The sequence below is a fragment of the Drosophila simulans genome, unplaced genomic scaffold (assembly GCF_016746395.2).
Source record: "Drosophila simulans strain w501 unplaced genomic scaffold, Prin_Dsim_3.1 Segkk17_quiver_pilon, whole genome shotgun sequence".
NCBI lineage: Eukaryota > Metazoa > Arthropoda > Insecta > Diptera > Drosophilidae > Drosophila > Drosophila simulans.
In genome coordinates, this window is record NW_025416813.1 from 1 (window position 1) to 20,327 (window position 20,327).

General features: G+C 47.4%; 1 pseudogene; it reads left to right on the forward strand.

Annotated features, from left to right (window-relative positions):
* The first annotated feature begins 8,009 nt into the window (after positions 1-8,009).
* On the forward strand, positions 8,010-19,079 carry LOC123327403 (annotated as a pseudogene).
* Positions 19,080-20,327: the final 1,248 nt, after the last annotated feature.

A 20,327-nucleotide genomic window follows, 5' to 3' on the forward strand; every position in this document is an offset into this window, starting at 1 on the left:
GTCGAGTTATCTTAAGAGACTCTTTAACATTCGGGCCTTGTTTAAGATTAATATAAAACAAATTTTGTCTAGTTTTGAAGTTTTTTGTAGCTTCATTATCATCTTCGTTTACCTGAATGTTCTTCCAGTCAGACTTTCTGGGGCAATAGATATTAAGGACCTCATAGCCGTGATCACTAAATGCTTGTTCTATCTGCGAACTAGGAACATTAGCATGGATTCCTTTAAGCACTACTCTGTAGGGTTTTTCTTCTTTAAGTTGGTGATGCCAGAATTGACAATTTAACTTATTTAGTTCTTTTACAGCGGTGCGGAAAGCATCAGAGTTGTCTGTATAGATTCTGGATACACCAAATCTAGAGGTGCGGATGTAGTAGTTTGAGGAGCCAATACTCAGATTAAGAGCCCGTTCCAAGGTGACCGGATCACTTACACTTGGTACGCATATGGCTGGGGGTTTGCTATATTTAGCGGATTGTCCACCACCATCTCGGGCAGCAGAGTCTTCAATGTCAGAATCAGCATCCGACACGTCTTGCTCCATATTCTCCGCTTCAGCAGACAAAAGCGCGAAGCGATTGTTATTTAATGCTGCTGCAGTGGAGGTAGAGGCCTCCTCATTGAGTGGCATAGTGGCCTGCCTTTTAGTTTTACGGCTTGGAGAAGGGGTGAGGATAGGTAATGGGGGCTGAGACACGCCTTTTCGTTTCCTGTTGACAGTACGATCATGTGCTTGAAAGGGGCATTTCGCTTTAGATGGCTTATTGGGCAGTGATGACAGAGGTGTCGGCAGTCCATTGTCATAAGGCGTAGTTGGGCAAATGCTAGTGGTCACGGTTGTGCAATCGGTGTATGTAGGAGTACAGATCATGTTGGCCTGTACGTTAGAAATAGTGCAGGTAACACTTGCATTGGTGTTGCTGCTGATTGTCACCATTAAGCTGGAGACCGTAGATTGAGTTGGCATACCTTCCAGGTTAGGGGAAACATCTGCACAGCTGGCGCGGAGTTGGGAGCGTATTTCTCCTGGCTCAACACCTGCTACTTTCCTCATTTTCTCAAATTTATCGCACCCATTGCTAGGTCGCGATTGAGCAAATGAATTCTCCATTATATCAATTGTCTTTATACTTATGCCGTATAATGCAATTGATATTTACTAAACACGATAAGATTTACCGGTTTACTTGTAAGGTAAATTGTAACAACCTCCCGCTTGCGCAGCGCGCAGGGCGAGGGGCAAAAACAACACAGCTTAGAACTTGCTAGTTGCTGATAAGTTTCGCGAACCGAAGCCGTCACCGTTATGCAGTGACTAAAAATAGATTTTGTTTGTGAGATAAGCACACGATCTGCGCAAATGTTTGTGATGGATTACAATTACGTTTTTGTTTTATCCGCGACTTCTGTGAACACGTCCACTCGATTAAACAACACAATCTGAACTGTGACGTTGCTTGTTGCCTCCATTGTGCGGCTACCATGTGGTGAGGGGCCCAATGGGCAGAGAATGCAAATTTATCGCACCTTATCCACCGTTCTTTGTTGATGTTCACATGCCGACTCTGCAAGGCAGAGTCCAAATTTTAGAATGCGTGCTGTTTTTCACAGCTACGAATGCAGGTTTGCGAATTAAATTTAAAGTGAAATTCACGGACAAAAACTATAAACAACCGTTCAGTGTGACCAGCTACTGACAGTATGTATTAATTACTTAATATGTAATATGTTATATTATCCTCCGGGTAAGGAGATCGCTGGGGTGTACCCTCTTCAGTCTTCGGAGGGAAATGGGATCAGCTAGGATAGTTGCTAGTCGGTTCGGGTGGACCATAAGCCTGTCGGCATAACGGCTGCTGTGGAAATTGATCTGATCCCCAAGAAGGGTAACTTTCAGATCTCTTTCGATGACCAAGTTCGTCACGTACCAGGGGAGCCCAGATGCGTGACGTGCAGCTCTCGACTGGACCACACGGAGCCTATTAAGCTGAGATTTGGCGGCAGTTCCCCACACCTGGATGGCATAACTCCACGTTGGAGCGAGTACGGATTTGATTAGAAGAGCCTTAGAGCTCATTTGAAGTTTGCTGGAGTGGAAGAGCCAGTCGATCTTTTTTAGCCTCGCCAGTGATTTAAATTTGACCGACGTGATGTGGGCCCTCCAGGTCAGTCTCCGATCTAGATGAACTCCTAGGTAGCAGTGCGATCTAACATTGGTGATAGGGCTTCCATCGAAGGTCAGATCTGTGCAGGTTCCGGGCCGCAGGGAAAAAGTTACACAGGCATAATCTATCGATTATGAGTCGATGAAGCTAATTGCTGGCGCTGGCCCTAAAGAGATACGGGAGCAATTGACAAAGAGCTGGCTAAGTGAAGATCCAGCCTTCGCTACTACCAGTATTTCTAACACCTACTGCAGCTCGACCTTCACACTGACCTCCAAAAGCTCGACTATCTCGTCTGCGTACATCTTCACCTCCTCCTTGAGCGGCAACGTATGCTCTACTGCTGCCAGTACAACTCACAACAGTGCATCTGTCAGCTCAATTGTGAAGCCACAATCTCCCACCGGCTTTCAGGATGTCTCCTTTAAATCTAGGAATAGAGGAATTATAAAGAGAGCAGGCGCGGTCCTCTCCCCTAAAATGGTAAAAAAGGTGGCATCTGTTAAGCCGGCAAAAATCTCTGCCAATCGCTTCCAAACCCTTAGCGACGAGGAAGATATGGTCCTGGGCAAGATATCTTCGAGTGACAACGACGAGCCATGCTCCTCGAATACCGCCCTCAACCGTGCCGCTAGGGAAGCAGGACAAAAACAACAGCTGAAAGGTGCTCACCAAACTGTACCAGCCCCGAAATCAAGCCGTCACTCTAAGGTACCTAGAATGATGTTTCCCAATGGGGTGAACTTCACATCATTTCGCGGCGAGCTAGACGCTCTTGTGGGAGACTCCTATACAATAAAGGTCCTGAATTCGGGAGATTGCGCTGTTCAGTGCAACTCACCAGAAAGCTATAGGCTGGTGGCCCGGCACTTTCTCGACAAAGGATCCCTTTTCCATCACCATCAGCTACCGCAGGACCGACCCTACAAGATTGTCATGCGCAATATTCACCACGGAGTCCCATCGGAGGATATCATCGCAGCCCTCCAGAACGAAGGACATAACGTTGTACGGATTTATACTCCGCGCAACAAGGCTACCTCTCTTCCTCTTAATATGAGGTTCATTGACCTCAAAAAAGCTGAGAACAACAACCAAGTAAAGGGCATACCGGTTGTCTGCAGGCACAGGGTAATTTGGGAGAAATCCCGTAAGCAATCGGAACTGATTCAATGCCACAGGTGCCAAGGCTATGGTCATACCCAGGCATATTGTTCTCGGCACTATATATGCAGAGAATGCGGAGAAAATCACCCCACTGCAGAGTGCAAGCTGGAACAGGACGAGGCCTGATTCTGTTTTCACTGTGGCGGCCCCCATGCAGCCAACTTTAAAGGTAGCAAAAAATACCTGCTAGAGGCTTCTAACCGCAAACATCAACGGAAGGCCAATGAACCCTCAGTTTCTGGTCCTGCAAGAGGAGTACACCAACCCAGTCCACCAGTCCACATGTCTGGAAAGCCTTCCTTTGTTAGTATAGTCAGAGGAAGTCAGCCCGTCGCCAAGCCTGCCGGTACTGTCCCCCCTGAAAGCGCCAACCTTGAGTCCAAGCTGGAACAGCTGTTTTCTAGGCTTGACAGGATGATGTCCCTAGTTGAAACACTAATGCAACTGCTCCTGCAAAATCGCACCTTCCCTCCTGCTGCTCAAAATGGGTCCTCTTAAGATAGCAGCTTGGAATGCCAATGGGGCCTCCTCGAAGACCAATGAGATCCTCGCCTTCATCGAGCTTCACGAAATCGACATCCTCCTGCTGTCGGAAACCCATTTCGTTTCCCGGTCCACTTTCAGAGTTCCTGGCTTTACCCTCCATACTGCCAACCACCCGGATGACAGCCAACGCGGAGGTGCGGCGATCCTTATTAGATCACTCATCTCCCATCAACTCTTCTCCACCCTGTCGGAAAATCACATCCAGGCAGCAGTTATCCAGCTGACGGCAAGCAGGGGTACTTTTAACATTGCCTCAGTATACTGCCCTCCTAACCTCAGGTGGACGGAGGCTGACGTTGAGCTGATCATCGCTCAATTTGGCACAAAGTTCCTAGCGGCAGGTGATTGGAACGCAAAGCACAGATGGTGGGGAAACTACAGGATGTGCACTAGAGGCAGGGTGCTGTTCTCCGCTCTGGCGGGCAAAGGTATCGACATCGTTGCAACTGGTGAAGCTACTTGCTATCCCTTTCGAACAAGTGTCACTCCAAGTGCCATCGATTTCGGGATCTCCAAAGGATTCAGACAGCAAGTAATCAACGTGGAAACGCTGACAGAACTGTCGTCTGATCATCTCCCCCTGCTGTTTGTGCTGGATGAAGACGCCCAGCTATTTAAAGGTGTCACTAAAATGCTGTCACCTACTGCAAATACTGTGGCCTTCAAGGAGCACATCGAGGCCACAGTAGATCTCAACATCCCCATTGACACCTGCAATAGTCTGGAAGCATATGTAGATTACCTCGTAGCCACAATCGCGGAAGCAGCACGGAGGGCCACACCTCCCCTACATCAAGCTCGTCACACGACCGCAAGGAGGGCTCCCATCTTGAGCTTGGAGGCTAGGGAGCTGCTCTCCCACAAAAGGCGCCTCAGGAGACGGTATATCGCCACAGGAGATCCTAACATCAAACAGCTATACTCTAGTACCACAAACAGACTGCATCGTGTGCTAGCCAGGACCCGACGGGAAAATCTGGATACCCTGCTGGAGGGTACTGGTCCAGATAACAACAGCAACTTCTCGTTATGGAGGCTCACAAGAGGTATCAAGAGACAGCCGATGTTTCAATCTCCCGTCCTGAGTCAAAGTGGCCTCTGGCTCAAGACGGACGATGAAAAAGCGAGGGCATTTGCTTCGCACCTGACCTCCACCTTCATGCCCTTCAACCTAACAGACGACTCAAACCGCGTAGAAATCAATATTTTTCTGGACGCTCCGACTGCACCGGCTCGCCCCATTAGGCATACCACACCGCAGGAAGTCATGATGCAGCTGAAGGCGCTACATATCAAGAAAACCCCTGGTTACGATAGCATCGACAACCGTGCTGCGAAGTCTCTGCCACGCAAAGGAGTCCTAGCCTTAGTAAAGATTTTTAATGCTATGCTAAGGCTAGGCCACTTTCCAAGGCAATGGAAGCGAGCACGTATCATCATGATACCTAAAGCCGGAAAGCCGCCAACGCAGATCGATACATATCGCCCAATCAGCCTGCTAACAACTTTCTCTAAGATTTTTGAGAGTATACTCTTAGCCCGCCTGATGGAACTTCCGCAAGTTGTGAACCACATACCTCCACACCAATTTGGTTTCAGGAAGTCCCACGGCTGACCTGAACAAAAACATCGACGGGTAAACCAGGTGACGCATGGCTTCAAGCACAAACTCTACACGGTCGGCGTCTTTCTAGACGTGAAGCAAGCGTTTGACAAGGTGTGGCATGAGGGCCTTCTATACAAGATGAAAACTCTCCTTCCTGCTCCCTACTATGCCATCCTGAGATCGTTCATCTCTAATCGGACGTTCGACGTTGCAGTGCGTGATGCTCAATCCAGCCTGGAAGAGATTCACGCAGGAGTTCCACAGGGAAGTGTTATTGGGCCCTTCCTATACACCCTGTACACTGCTGACATGCCATCTCCCGCAAACAACACCGAAGTCCCCCCGGCTCAGCTGCTCCTGGCCACTTACGACGATGACACTGCCATGCTGGCGTCTCATCCTTCACTGCAAACTGCCTCCAACGCAGTCCAGGAATGGCTGCATGCAATCAAAAAATGGACTGCCAAATGGAATGTGGCCATTAACTCCTCAAAGTCAGCCTGTGTAACATTTTTCCCTGCGGCCCGGAACCTGCACAGATCTGACCTTCGATGGAAACCCTATCACCAATGTTAGATCGCACTGCTACCTAGGAGTTCATCTAGATCGGAGACTGACCTGGAGGGCCCACATCACGTCGGTCAAATTTAAATCACTGGCGAAGCTAAAAAAGCTCGACTGGCTCTTCCACTCCAGCAAACTTCAAATGAGCTCTAAGGCTCTTCTAATCAAAGCCGTACTCGCTCCAACGTGGAGTTATGCCATCCAGGTGTGGGGAACTGCCGCCAAATCCCAGCTTAATAGGCTCAGTGTGGTCCAGTCGAGAGCTGCACGTCACGCATCTGGGCTCCCCTGGTACTTGACGAACATGGTCATCGAAAGAGATCTGAAAGTTACCCTTCTTGGGGATCAGATCAATTTCCACAGCAGCCGTTATGCCGACAGGCTTATGGTCCCGAACCGACTAGCAACTATCCTAGCTGATCCCATCTCCCTCCGAAGACTGAAGAGGGTACACCCCAGCGATCTCCTTACCCGGAGGATAATATAACATATTACATATTAAGTAATTAATAACTAGACTAGATTTTTTCTTTCTTTTGTACTTTATAATTAAGATACCACTTGGTACACAACTATTACGTGGCCAGTTAAACGAATTCTTTTTTTTTTTTTTTTTTTTTTTTTTTTTTTTTTACTTTGCTTTTTTTATTTATTGAATCTGTTCAAGTTACGGGGTGTGGACTGTCACCCGCTCTCCGCTCCCTCTTACGCTCTCCGCTCCCTCTTACGCTCCCCACTCCCTCTCACGCTCTCCCGCTCTTCACCACAGAGTCTCCGAGGAGTCTCCGCTGCGCTTGGGAGAACCCAACTCATTAGAATAAGCTTTAGTGTGAAATAACTACCACGATCAATAAACGTACGCCCGGTCGCGCCCGCGCATTTACAAAGTCAAGTGTTCGCTTTTCTCCGAGTGTTCGATTTTCAGCAAATTAGGAAATTTCCAGGACCAGCAACCCCATCACCCTAACATTTTGGTCCTTCGAGCCGGATATCCTGGATTTTTCAAGTTTGTCCACCAGCGAGCAACTTATAAGATAAGTACGAAACTTCCATCCCCTTTAATTGCCGGTCTGCAGCAAAAGGTTCGAAAATCCAATTTCGTTCAATTTGCTGAGATTTATTGTCAAATCAAACGGATTTATCCGACAAAAGGCAATTAAAGAAAAGTACTTATCCATTCTCACGGGCGCCGCCATATTACACCGTTCTAAATTTCTAAGTCCCAATTTTCCGAATATATTTAAATATTCATTCAGTCCAAAAAATGAAAAAATTCCAAATGTGAAGAAAGTGAAATTAATTTGTGCCAAGTTCAGTGAAAATTCCTAAAGTCCAACACTCTGCCAAAAGTGGCAAAAATTCTATTCTCGTTTTCACTGTGTCCAACGCAAGCCAAATTCTTTTCGCAAATTTCGCACATTTTTTGCTTCAACTCCGCAGTCCGCTTAACACAATTCGCTATACATTCAAATACAACAATAAACAACACATACCCTCTGGCCATTCAAAGTAAAATATTAATTAAATATTTACCCGCCATTTACCCATATACATTGCATGCATTACATCTCCATATAAATACATATACGCATACATCTCCATATAAATACATATACGCACACATCTCCATATACATCACACATATTACATTACATACATTGCGCAGATTATCTGCATTCCCTTTAACCAAAGTGTACCAAAGTTTACATTGCCTGTTTCCCAAGTGCCGACGCGGAAAAGGCGTATAACCAAAGTTTACCTAAGTTTTGATTGTTTCCCGTCGGCAAGTCCATACCACAAATAAAATTTATTCCAAGTGCCGACGCGGAAAAGGCGTTTTATTTTCCATCAATGTTTTTCCGTAAATTTCCAAATTAATTTCCGAACAATAAATACATTTTAAATTAAATTAAACAAATTTAATATTTATTAAATTTTTTTGAAAATTTTCAAAAAAAAAATAATCATCCATAAATAAATAATACGGCCAAATACAAGTCGTTCACCCGACAAATATTTCCTTTTCGTATTGCTGGGATATTAGTTTGGGGTTGTTTTAGAAGTATTTACAGCGCGGAGAAAAGACTTCAATTCCAGTCATTCCATTTTCTCCGTTTCCAGTTGTAAATAAAAGAATAAAATTTTCTTCCTTCTAATAAACATTTTATATCACCGTGTTCCAATTTCCAAGGGTTCCAACCATAAATAAGGTGGACCCAATTATCGTAAATCACAGGTCATTTATACAATTCGCTGTTCACTCCGAGTCACCTGTCCGATCAGTCTAAACTACGACGTTTCCACTTCGTAAATTTTACACCACTTAAATTATTAAGTGCAGTCTGAGGAATCTGTCTACTTTTTCAAAAGTTTGACCGGGCTCCAAAACCGCTTCCCTTCCGTTTCGTATTTCTTCGATTATGCCCATCGGGGACGATAAGAAGAAATTGTCCGCTGACAAGCCCAGGTCTATTTTTTCACCACAAGGGCCCAAGAGTCCAAGAATCCCAAGCATTTCGGTGAGAACGCCTGCGCAGATTTCCGACGACTGTGCTACTCCATCCAAAGCCACAGTACAGCGCATAGCTAAAAATATGGCTGCTTCAGATCTAGCGCTAGCCAAATTCATTTCGGTTTCTGACCGCTTAAGCGAATTTGAGGCTCAGATCAACACTCCGGAATCCGCAGCTCCAACTGTCACGATGCTTGGCGTCCGTCGCGACCAAGTCCGAACCCTATGGGACAAGGTTGAAAAGGAATACGATCTCTGCTCAGAGTGCCTTGTGTCAGCAGGCGAAGCGGCAGCAAGCAACATGCCTATTCTCAGGGCTAAATACAATTATTGCTATTCAGTCTATGAAAGGTGTGTTGCCCAGCTCGTTGATAAAATCGAGCAGGGCACTTCTCAGTCCATCCCAACCGCGAACGCTGCGCCCCAGGCCTACATTTCCTCTGGCTGTCGGTTGCCTCCATGCGATACAGAAGTTTTCACAGGCGACTATCTTCGCTGGCCGACTTTCCGGGATCTTTTCACAGCCATTTATATCAATAATCCACGGCTGACTCCGGTTGAAAAGTTATTCCATTTAAATGCCAAAACAAGTGGCGACGCGCATGCCATAGTTTCGATTTCGCCTCTCACCAACGAGGGTTTCCGCTCTGCGTGGGAAAACCTGATAGAGCGTTTCGAAAATAAACGATTGTTGGTAAACAGTCAATTGAAAATACTGTTTAATGTGCAGTCGATACCACAGGAATCTGGGGCGGCCTTGAAGGTACTGCAAAGTACTGTTCAAGGTTGCTTGACTTCCTTAGAACTGTCAGGCATCAACACTGAGAACTGGGACTGCCTGCTGGTATATCTGTGCTCATCCAAGCTCCCGAAGATAACTCTCTCCTTATGGGAGCAGTCGCTACATAAGAAAGCCGACATCCCGACATGGGGAGAGCTGAACACCTTCCTCACAGAACGTCATCGAACCCTAGAAGCAATCGATGATGTGAGACCGTCCGTACCGAGTCAGTCGCATTCCAAAGCGATAAACTCAAGTGGGCCCTCTAGAAAATTAAATTCCTACGAGGCGAAAGTGGCTCCAAAATTGAAAAGTTGCGACTTGTGCAACAAGGAGAACCATCCTGTCCGTGTATGTCCGCGGTTTCTCCAAATGTCGGTTGACGACCGGTCAGCCTACATTAAACGGAAGCACTTATGCTTAAACTGCTTCGCAACGGGACATCAGCTAGTCAGAGGAAGTCAGCCCGTCGCCAAGCCTGCCGTTACTGTCCCCCCTGAAAGCGCCAACCTTGAGTCCAAGCTGGAACAGCTGTTTTCTAGGCTTGACAGGATGATGTCCCTAGTTGAAACACTAATGCAACTGCTCCTGCAAAATCGCACCTTCCCTCCTGCTGCTCAAAATGGGTCCTCTTAAGATAGCAGCTTGGAATGCCAATGGGGCCTCCTCGAAGACCAATGAGATCCTCGCCTTCATCGAGCTTCACGAAATCGACATCCTCCTGCTGTCGGAAACCCATTTCGTTTCCCGGTCCACTTTCAGAGTTCCTGGCTTTACCCTCCATACTGCCAACCACCCGGATGACAGCCAACGCGGAGGTGCGGCGATCCTTATTAGATCACTCATCTCCCATCAACTCTTCTCCACCCTGTCGGAAAATCACATCCAGGCAGCAGTTATCCAGCTGACGGCAAGCAGGGGTACTTTTAACATTGCCTCAGTATACTGCCCTCCTAACCTCAGGTGGACGGAGGCTGACGTTGAGCTGATCATCGCTCAATTTGGCACAAAGTTCCTAGCGGCAGGTGATTGGAACGCAAAGCACAGATGGTGGGGAAACTACAGGATGTGCACTAGAGGCAGGGTGCTGTTCTCCGCTCTGGCGGGCAAAGGTATCGACATCGTTGCAACTGGTGAAGCTACTTGCTATCCCTTTCGAACAAGTGTCACTCCAAGTGCCATCGATTTCGGGATCTCCAAAGGATTCAGACAGCAAGTAATCAACGTGGAAACGCTGACAGAACTGTCGTCTGATCATCTCCCCCTGCTGTTTGTGCTGGATGAAGACGCCCAGCTATTTAAAGGTGTCACTAAAATGCTGTCACCTACTGCAAATACTGTGGCCTTCAAGGAGCACATCGAGGCCACAGTAGATCTCAACATCCCCATTGACACCTGCAATAGTCTGGAAGCATATGTAGATTACCTCGTAGCCACAATCGCGGAAGCAGCACGGAGGGCCACACCTCCCCTACATCAAGCTCGTCACACGACCGCAAGGAGGGCTCCCATCTTGAGCTTGGAGGCTAGGGAGCTGCTCTCCCACAAAAGGCGCCTCAGGAGACGGTATATCGCCACAGGAGATCCTAACATCAAACAGCTATACTCTAGTACCACAAACAGACTGCATCGTGTGCTAGCCAGGACCCGACGGGAAAATCTGGATACCCTGCTGGAGGGTACTGGTCCAGATAACAACAGCAACTTCTCGTTATGGAGGCTCACAAGAGGTATCAAGAGACAGCCGATGTTTCAATCTCCCGTCCTGAGTCAAAGTGGCCTCTGGCTCAAGACGGACGATGAAAAAGCGAGGGCATTTGCTTCGCACCTGACCTCCACCTTCATGCCCTTCAACCTAACAGACGACTCAAACCGCGTAGAAATCAATATTTTTCTGGACGCTCCGACTGCACCGGCTCGCCCCATTAGGCATACCACACCGCAGGAAGTCATGATGCAGCTGAAGGCGCTACATATCAAGAAAACCCCTGGTTACGATAGCATCGACAACCGTGCTGCGAAGTCTCTGCCACGCAAAGGAGTCCTAGCCTTAGTAAAGATTTTTAATGCTATGCTAAGGCTAGGCCACTTTCCAAGGCAATGGAAGCGAGCACGTATCATCATGATACCTAAAGCCGGAAAGCCGCCAACGCAGATCGATACATATCGCCCAATCAGCCTGCTAACAACTTTCTCTAAGATTTTTGAGAGTATACTCTTAGCCCGCCTGATGGAACTTCCGCAAGTTGTGAACCACATACCTCCACACCAATTTGGTTTCAGGAAGTCCCACGGCTGACCTGAACAAAAACATCGACGGGTAAACCAGGTGACGCATGGCTTCAAGCACAAACTCTACACGGTCGGCGTCTTTCTAGACGTGAAGCAAGCGTTTGACAAGGTGTGGCATGAGGGCCTTCTATACAAGATGAAAACTCTCCTTCCTGCTCCCTACTATGCCATCCTGAGATCGTTCATCTCTAATCGGACGTTCGACGTTGCAGTGCGTGATGCTCAATCCAGCCTGGAAGAGATTCACGCAGGAGTTCCACAGGGAAGTGTTATTGGGCCCTTCCTATACACCCTGTACACTGCTGACATGCCATCTCCCGCAAACAACACCGAAGTCCCCCCGGCTCAGCTGCTCCTGGCCACTTACGACGATGACACTGCCATGCTGGCGTCTCATCCTTCACTGCAAACTGCCTCCAACGCAGTCCAGGAATGGCTGCATGCAATCAAAAAATGGACTGCCAAATGGAATGTGGCCATTAACTCCTCAAAGTCAGCCTGTGTAACATTTTTCCCTGCGGCCCGGAACCTGCACAGATCTGACCTTCGATGGAAACCCTATCACCAATGTTAGATCGCACTGCTACCTAGGAGTTCATCTAGATCGGAGACTGACCTGGAGGGCCCACATCACGTCGGTCAAATTTAAATCACTGGCGAAGCTAAAAAAGCTCGACTGGCTCTTCCACTCCAGCAAACTTCAAATGAGCTCTAAGGCTCTTCTAATCAAAGCCGTACTCGCTCCAACGTGGAGTTATGCCATCCAGGTGTGGGGAACTGCCGCCAAATCCCAGCTTAATAGGCTCAGTGTGGTCCAGTCGAGAGCTGCACGTCACGCATCTGGGCTCCCCTGGTACTTGACGAACATGGTCATCGAAAGAGATCTGAAAGTTACCCTTCTTGGGGATCAGATCAATTTCCACAGCAGCCGTTATGCCGACAGGCTTATGGTCCCGAACCGACTAGCAACTATCCTAGCTGATCCCATCTCCCTCCGAAGACTGAAGAGGGTACACCCCAGCGATCTCCTTACCCGGAGGATAATATAACATATTACATATTAAGTAATTAATAACTAGACTAGATTTTTTCTTTCTTTTGTACTTTATAATTAAGATACCACTTGGTCTCATTACACAACTATTACGTGGCCAGTTAAACGAATTCTTTTTTTTTTTTTTTTTTTTTTTTTTTTTACTTTGCTTTTTTTATTTATTGAATCTGTTCAAGTTACGGGGTGTGGACTGTCACCCGCTCTCCGCTCCCTCTTACGCTCTCCGCTCCCTCTTACGCTCCCCACTCCCTCTCACGCTCTCCCGCTCTTCACCACAGAGTCTCCGAGGAGTCTCCGCTGCGCTTGGGAGAACCCAACTCATTAGAATAAGCTTTAGTGTGAAATAACTACCACGATCAATAAACGTACGCCCGGTCGCGCCCGCGCATTTACAAAGTCAAGTGTTCGCTTTTCTCCGAGTGTTCGATTTTCAGCAAATTAGGAAATTTCCAGGACCAGCAACCCCATCACCCTAACATTTTGGTCCTTCGAGCCGGATATCCTGGATTTTTCAAGTTTGTCCACCAGCGAGCAACTTATAAGATAAGTACGAAACTTCCATCCCCTTTAATTGCCGGTCTGCAGCAAAAGGTTCGAAAATCCAATTTCGTTCAATTTGCTGAGATTTATTGTCAAATCAAACGGATTTATCCGACAAAAGGCAATTAAAGAAAAGTACTTATCCATTCTCACGGGCGCCGCCATATTACACCGTTCTATATTTCTAAGTCCCAATTTTCCGAATATATTTAAATATTCATTCAGTCCAAAAAATGAAAAAATTCCAAATGTGAAGAAAGTGAAATTAATTTGTGCCAAGTTCAGTGAAAATTCCTAAAGTCCAACACTCTGCCAAAAGTGGCAAAAATTCTATTCTCGTTTTCACTGTGTCCAACGCAAGCCAAATTCTTTTCGCAAATTTCGCACATTTTTTGCTTCAACTCCGCAGTCCGCTTAACACAATTCGCTATACATTCAAATACAACAATAAACAACACATACCCTCTGGCCATTCAAAGTAAAATATTAATTAAATATTTACCCGCCATTTACCCATATACATTGCATGCATTACATCTCCATATAAATACATATACGCATACATCTCCATATAAATACATATACGCACACATCTCCATATACATCACACATATTACATTACATACATTGCGCAGATTATCTGCATTCCCTTTAACCAAAGTGTACCAAAGTTTACATTGCCTGTTTCCCAAGTGCCGACGCGGAAAAGGCGTATAACCAAAGTTTACCTAAGTTTTGATTGTTTCCCGTCGGCAAGTCCATACCACAAATAAAATTTATTCCAAGTGCCGACGCGGAAAAGGCGTTTTATTTTCCATCAATGTTTTTCCGTAAATTTCCAAATTAATTTCCGAACAATAAATACATTTTAAATTAAATTAAACAAATTTAATATTTATTAAATTTTTTTGAAAATTTTCAAAAAAAAAATAATCATCCATAAATAAATAATACGGCCAAATACAAGTCGTTCACCCGACAAATATTTCCTTTTCGTATTGCTGGGATATTAGTTTGGGGTTGTTTTAGAAGTATTTACAGCGCGGAGAAAAGACTTCAATTCCAGTCATTCCATTTTCTCCGTTTCCAGTTGTAAATAAAAGAATAAAATTTTCTTCCTTCTAATAAACATTTTATATCACCGTGTTCCAATTTCCAAGGGTTCCAACCATAAATAAGGTGGACCCAATTATCGTAAATCACAGGTCATTTATACAATTCGCTGTTCACTCCGAGTCACCTGTCCGATCAGTCTAAACTACGACGTTTCCACTTCGTAAATTTTAGACCACTTAAATTATTAAGTGCAGTCTGAGGAATCTGTCTACTTTTTCAAAAGTTTGACCGGGCTCCAAAACCGCTTCCCTTCCGTTTCGTATTTCTTCGATTATGCCCATCGGGGACGATAAGAAGAAATTGTCCGCTGACAAGCCCAGGTCTATTTTTTCACCACAAGGGCCCAAGAGTCCAAGAATCCCAAGCATTTCGGTGAGAACGCCTGCGCAGATTTCCGACGACTGTGCTACTCCATCCAAAGCCACAGTACAGCGCATAGCTAAAAATATGGCTGCTTCAGATCTAGCGCTAGCCAAATTCATTTCGGTTTCTGACCGCTTAAGCGAATTTGAGGCTCAGATCAACACTCAGATCAACAAAGTACTGTTCAAGGTTGCTTGACTTCCTTAGAACTGTCAGGCATCAACACTGAGAACTGGGACTGCCTGCTGGTATATCTGTGCTCATCCAAGCTCCCGAAGATAACTCTCTCCTTATGGGAGCAGTCGCTACATAAGAAAGCCGACATCCCGACATGGGGAGAGCTGAACACCTTCCTCACAGAACGTCATCGAACCCTAGAAGCAATCGATGATGTGAGACCGTCCGTACCGAGTCAGTCGCATTCCAAAGCGATAAACTCAAGTGGGCCCTCTAGAAAATTAAATTCCTACGAGGCGAAAGTGGCTCCAAAATTGAAAAGTTGCGACTTGTGCAACAAGGAGAACCATCCTGTCCGTGTATGTCCGCGGTTTCTCCAAATGTCGGTTGACGACCGGTCAGCCTACATTAAACGGAAGCAGTTATGCTTAAACTGCTTCGCAACGGGACATCAGCTTCGTGAGTGCAAAAGCACTCACAATTGTTTTACTTGCCGTGGCCGGCATCACACGTTGTTGCACCGAAACAACCTCTGTTCCAGCAATTCAAGCCCTTCAAATCCTGCAAGGCCAATTTCCGCTAATCAGGCCAATTTCGTTCCAAATGAGCAAGCCGGTGTTCAAAATTATTTCGCCACGGGCTCAAGAGCTATCCTTCTTGGCACTGCCATAATCAATATCTGCCATCTTGGCACTAACTTTAAGGCACGCGCCCTGATCGACTCCGGATCAGAAGCGACATTCATAACCGAGCGACTGTTCAATCTAATTAGATTACCATTCCAGGTGGTTCAAGCCCAAGTCTCGGGCTTAAACCAAACAGTAGCTGCTCAGTCCAAGAAGCTCTGCAGTTTCACCATCCGATCTCCGACTAGGCCCGCGTTGCAGTTGGAGACGACGGCCTATGTCCTCCCTCAACTAGCCGGAAATCTGCCTTCCTACCCAATTCCGCAAAATTTCCTTCGGGATCTTCCCGATTTTCCATTGGCGGATCCAAAGTTCTATGAGAGCGCACAAATAGATGTACTTATCGGAGCCGACATCCTGCCTTCGGTGCTTCTGAGTGGAGCAAAAACCAACATCTGTGGCTCTCTCTTGGGGCAAGAGACCATTTTCGGCTGGGTACTAACTGGGCCAGTCTCAGCCTCAGCCCAAAGCAGAATTTCCTCTTTTTCGACACAGATCTCCCACGCGTACGATAATTCACTGGACAAACTCCTCACAAAATTTTGGGAGGTGGAGGATATACCAACAAAGTTGGTAAAAGAATCCGATTCCATGTGCGAGAAGAATTTCCTTCAAACGACCACGAGAAACGAGTGCGGCAAATATGTCGTTCCGGGCTAGGGCATTCTAGGTCTTTCGCGTTGGCTCAGTTCTTAAGAAAGCGAGATACGAAAGCGAGATACGATTGAAAGCGAGATACGATTCGGTGATCCAGGAATATCTCGACTTAAAGCACATGCGACCTACGCATAATTGCAACGCCTATTATATGCCACATCACGCCGTCTGAAAACCGGAGAGCGTAACTACTAAACTCCGTGTAGTATTCAATGCCTCCAGCCCAACATCGAATGGTACCAGTTTAAATGATATCCTTCATGCTGGCCCTGTCTTACAGTCCGACTTGACCATTCAAATTCTGAAGTGGCGCTATTTCCGATACGTGTTCAACGCCGATATCGAGAAAATGTATCGGCAGATCTGGGTACATCCGAGACACACTCCATTCCAGCGAATACTTTTCCGTAACAATAGAGGGGAAATCAGAGATTTCGAACTGAAAACAGTAACCTTTGGAGTCAATTGCGCGCCTTTCCTGGCGATCCGAGTACTGCAGCAGCTAGCAGCTGAACTCAGCCATCCAAAAGCTAGCAATGTCATTCGAAATTTCATGTATGTGGATGATGTTTTAGCCGGAGCGGACTCCACGGAAGAAGCTCAGCTCATGGTGCAAGAGCTCCGAGACGCTCTGAATTCTGCCGGATTTCCATTGAGGAAATGGACCTCCAACCAAAAGGAAGTTTTAGCGGCCATTCAGAGCAACCATCTTTTAAATACTGATTTTCTCGAGATCGATGCAGAAAGTACTGCCAAAACCCTCGGTATTCGCTGGAAAGCAACCTCCGACGAATTCTTCTTCGTCCCGCCAGAGTTGGCTATCGAAACGTCCTTTACAAAACGCCAAGTCCTGTCCCAAATTGCCAAATTGTTCGACCCTGCCGGCTGGTTAGCGCCGTTTATCGTTCGAGCCAAAATTTTCATGCAGGAGATTTGGCTGCAGGAACTTGGGTGGGACGAAAACATTCCAAATGAGCTTTGTCAGCGATGGCTGAATTTTCTTCAAAGTTATTCAGTGTTAGAGCAGATACGCATTCCACGCTGGCTATCGTTTCGTCCAGATTTCAAGGTCGAGCATCATGGCTTTTGCGATGCGTCGCAAAAGGCTTACGGGGCGGCCATATATGTCCGCGTAGAAGTGGGCAGCACCATTATGGTGCAACTCCTGACCGCGAAAACCCGGGTAGCACCAGTCAAAACGGTTTCGCTCCCAAGATTGGAGCTGTGCGGAGCGTTATTGCTTTCCGAAATGGCTGCAGCCATCATTCCGCAGATGCCTACGACTAACTCCGAACTTTACTGTTGGACGGACTCCACGATAGTGCTTGCACGGTTAAGCAAGCCAGCGTGCCAGTGGACCACATTTGTAGCCAATAGGGTGACGAAGATCGCCCAGGCCACAAAAACAGAGAATTGGTCACATGTTCAATCTGAGCATAATCCAGCAGACCTGGCAAGTAGAGGAGTTTCCCTCCAAGATCTAGCCGATAGCCAGTTATGGTGGCACGGACCGACTTGGTTGCAAAATCCACGCAACCAATGGCCAACTCAGGTCAACGCTCCGGTGACCGACCTGGAGAAGCGTGCTCTAAAAGTCCATCTCGCGAAAGCTCCTTCTGAAGAGTTGTTGGCACGTTTCTCCAAGCTAGAGAAAGCTCTACGAGTCCTTGCTTATGTTTATCGCTTCATTCAGCGGTGCAGGAAGCAGACATCTCCATCTGATGTGCATCTACTGGCCACTGAAATCGCCGCCGCCGAGCGGTTCCTAATTTCGAACACTCAGCGCAGAGAATTCCCTGTGGAATATCACTGCCTAAGTGAGAAGCGTCCAGTGCCAAGTTCAAGTGCCATCCTAAGCATGAACCCGTTTCTAGATCCGCAAGGACTGATCAGGCATGCGGCCGTGTGGCGGCTTCCGAAAGCCTTCAATACAATGAACGCCATCCAGTGATTCTTCCGTATAACTGCCTGCTTTCTCGCCTCCTTGCGAATTTCACGCATCGCATAACTCTCCATGGTGGTAACCAGTTAATGGTGCGCCTCATCCGGTCGAAATACTGGATTCCGAGAATCAAGAACCTGATGAAAGCAGTGGTAAATTCGTGCAAAGTATGTGTAATCCACAAAAAGCGCTTGCAGAGCCAACTGATGGGTGTCCTGCCCAAAGAAAGAGCATCGTTCTCCCGACCATTCACGTATACTGGCATGGATTACGCCGGTCCGTTCGATATAAAGAACTATACGGGAAGAGCATGTCTTATTACAAAGGGGTATGTGTTAGTTTTTGTTTGTTTCTCCACCAAGGCCATCCACTTAGAGCCTACATCTGACTTAACGACCGAGAAGTTTCTTGCCGCTTTCTCTCGTTTTGTATCCAGAAGAGGGTGTCCACGTCAAGTCCAGTCAGACAATGGCAAAACCTTTGTTGGCGCTGCCACCCTGCTTTCCCGCGATTTCCTTCAAGCCGTAAAAGAGTCGGTGACGAATGCCTATATTCATCAAGAGATGCAATGGCAATTTATTCCTCCGGGAGCACCCCATATGGGAGGCCTTTGGGAAGCAGGCGTAAAAAGCTTCAAGACGCTATTTTACAAATGCACGGCCACACGAAAATACACGTTCGAAGAGCTCTCCACGCTCTTGGCAAAAATAGAAGCGTGCCTTAACTCCAGGCCGCTCTCTCCTATGTCTGAAGATCCGACAGACTTGCTGGCTCTGACGCCAGGGCATTTTCTTGTCGGGGGACCCCTTATGTCCACGGTGGAACCCGAAGTAAAGGGGGAAACGAAATCCCTTCTTAATCGGTGGCAGCATTTGAAGGCTCTCCATCAGCAGTTCCGTGTGCGATGGAAAGAAGAGTACCTCAAAGAACTCCACAAGCGTTCTAAATGGCAGGCCCCGTCCAAAAATCTACGCATCGATGACATGGTCGTCATCAAGGACGACAACTTGCCCTCTAATGAGTGGCGGCTCGGCAGAATTGAGTCTGTTTTCCAGGAGCTGACGGCAACGTCCGTGTAGTAAACATCCGTACTGCACGTGGAGTTATTAAACGTCCAGTGGCAAAAGTGGTGCTTTTGCCGACGGAGTCTTCCGAATCTCCACAATAATAGGCGCTCCTCTCGTCCTTAGTTGTAGTTCACTATCACTAATCATCCGTTATTTTTCATTTCGTTTTCGATCTCCTTTCGACATTCGACTACGCGCAGCATGGCTCCTCGTCAACAAAATGCACGCAGTGCTCGTGCCGTGGAGAGCAGACGTACCCGAGGTATTCAATCCTACCGATGCCGAGTCTGCCGCGGTATCCATCCTCTTCGGAAGTGCGCGAGGTTCCTAAAGCTCAGCGCTGAAAAGCGTTTACGAGCAGTCCTCATTAACCAATACTGCGCCAATTGCCTCGCTCACGAGCATTCCACGGGAGACTGCCGAAGCGGTGATCGTTGCAAGAAGTGCGACCGATCCCACCACACGCTGCTCCACATGCACGAGCAGGTTAGCTCGTTGTCGCGGTCGCGAGCGCGCTCGCGTCGCCAACCGGTGCCAACCCGGCAAGCAGCTTCGGCCTCGTCCCAACGTTCCCGCCGGCACAATCCGCCAACTCAGCGTAGGAGTTCACCGCCACGACGACCGGAATCGACGACGCCAGGCCCATCGCTCTCGTCGCTGCTGCAACGCCACAGCGTGAACATCCTTCCCACAGCGCTGGTCAAGTTGGAGACCGGGACGAAGACCTTCGAGACCGCAGCACTTATCGATCCGTGCAGCCCCATGAGCTGCATCGACGCTTCGTTGGCGTCAGCCTTTAAGCTTTCGATGACCAATGTTGGCGACGAGAAGGTCTGCACGACGACGATTCGCTCCAGGATCGACGCGAACACGAAGCTCGAGGTCGTGCTCAAGATCGAGCCCAGGGTGCGGATCCGTACACCTGTCCGGGCATTGAGCGACACCGTAGTGTCCAAGTACAGGGACATCATGCTGGCGGATGACGGGTTCCATCGGCCTGCTACCGTATCCATGGTCTTAGGAGCAGACATTTATCCTAAGGTTATCCAATCCGGATTCCTGACCTTCGACGAGGGAATGCCGGTCGCTCAA